Raw genomic sequence first — 2,155 nt, 5'->3', positions numbered from 1 at the left:
AATATTGATTGAGATAATACTTTTTTATTTTATTTATTTATTCATTCATTCATTATTTATTTATTCATTTATTTATCTATTTATGTATCTATTTATTGATCTATCTATCTATCTATTTATTTCTTTTCAAAAATCCTCAGGCCGAAATGTTGGCGCAAAAAAACAACTTTCTTTTTATTGTCTGGCAGAAACCGCCGCTTCATTTTTTCGTCCACGAGATGGCGCCACTGGAATAAGGAGTGGTTTTTGGTTAAGTGAATCACTTGTGTTGACAGTTCAGTGAAAAGTGGTAATCCACGTTTCTTCTTTTATTCTCCAGCAGGTGGCGCCAATCGAAGCTGCGGCCCTCGACCCAGTTAGTTCATTTGTAATGATTATTTGTTTTTTTTATCAATTGTTTCAAAGCAATGCGTGGACGTGAAAGTTTTGTTGTTTTTTTTCTTTAAATAATCTAAAGAGAGAAGTAATTAAACATTATCCGAAAGATAACTTCCCCGCTCCTCAAGTTTTGGAAAAAAACAATGCTTTTAAATGATTATTATTATTACCGTTTATATAGCATGTGAACTTTTTCCATAGAATGTGAGAGATTCTGCTCGTTCCAAGTTCTGCAGAGGAGCAGTTTTCTGCTTCTTGCAGAAAAACAAATCCAAATAAAATGAAAAATATTAACAAGGAGTTAAAATGGAACACTGACAGGCTCTTTGTTTTCTGACGTGCTCCGTTAACGAACACAGAATGTCCCCCGACCTCATTCAAACTCCGTCCGTTTTGTTCTTTTTCTGAACTGCATTACCCATGACGCATTCTGTCGATGAAATGGATGATGGGTAATCAAAGTTCATTGCCCCCAATTTTTTATGACATTTATTCCGGCAGACTTATGAAACGTTTTCTTTTTTCTTTTTTTTTTTCTAATAACGTTCAAAGTGCCTGAAGCCGACCTGCGCGCGGCACGGTTTTAGGTCATCTACTTAAAATTATTTGTTTTGACTCCGCGGTTCAGCTTCGTCACGTGACTTCCGCTCTAGAGCCAACTTTAGATGTTATCCGAATTTAATTAAGATGATCAATTATAACATTATCGGAAAATAACTTTCCCGTCCTCAAGTTTTGGAAAAAATAATGCTTTTAAATGATTATTATTAATTATCGATTATTTGCATGTAGCGCAAGGTTCAGGTGCGCGTGATGTCACGTCACGTACGGACTTTCTCAAGTCGCTTACTCATTGCACCGAGGTAAACCTGACTGAAGCATGTCTCGCAAGAGGCCATATTCAAGTGAACAGCTTGTGAGTATATGCAATGTTCACCCTTGACATGTTACATCAGTTTTTTTTTTCATATACACATCTATTATATATATATGTATATATATATAGTCAGTAAATGCAAAAATGACACGTTTATCGACTACTCGATAAGCGGCTTTCAGCCAACTGCAAAGCTAGCTAGCTTCTCCACACTGCAGCTAATTGGCTTTACTTGATTTGCATAACTAAATGTTTTCGGTGTTTTCCCTTCTGCCAGACACTTCCAAGCGCGTAAGTAAATAAATAGTAAAATAGGATGAGTTTTTTTTTTTATTTAAAAAAAGAAAAAAGCTTAATTGGAAAGTTTTTCTTTTTTTTAGGAACATATTAATTTGGTTAGAGCAGGGGTGTCAAACGTACGGCCCGCGTGCCGAACGATTTAGTCCGGCCAGGGGGCTAAATGCATTATCATTATTCATGAAAAAACATATACTTCGTTTAATTGAAAATCTGCAGTTCCTATACTGTCCACGAGGGGCGCTGTGTTTTATTCAGAGCACACAACATGATGCAACACTGCAGCAGAACTAACAGCAGATGGCAGCACAGAGCTTCAGGTTCTGTAAACAAGTTCGATTCTATGCTTTGCCAGCTTTTTATTTTGGCCCTGGCAACCTCATATTTCTCGTGCATGCTAACATAGATACATGTTACGTATGCAAGTTTTTCTATTTGTATGCATTTTATGCATCAACAAATGTACTTAATCAAATCTCTGTTTAAAACAGCTGACACTTAAGATTTCAAATGTGTGAACCCAGATAATTTGTTCAAATTGCTTCCCAGATGTTGAAAATTGATTTTAAATCTTTTCTTAATTTTTGTCTGTTGTATTTTGTG

The sequence above is a fragment of the Poecilia formosa genome, unplaced genomic scaffold (genome assembly GCF_000485575.1).
Source record: "Poecilia formosa unplaced genomic scaffold, Poecilia_formosa-5.1.2 Scaffold801, whole genome shotgun sequence".
Lineage (NCBI taxonomy): Eukaryota > Metazoa > Chordata > Actinopteri > Cyprinodontiformes > Poeciliidae > Poecilia > Poecilia formosa.
The sequence above is the reverse complement of the archived record's forward strand: the minus strand, read 5'-3'. Positions refer to the sequence as shown.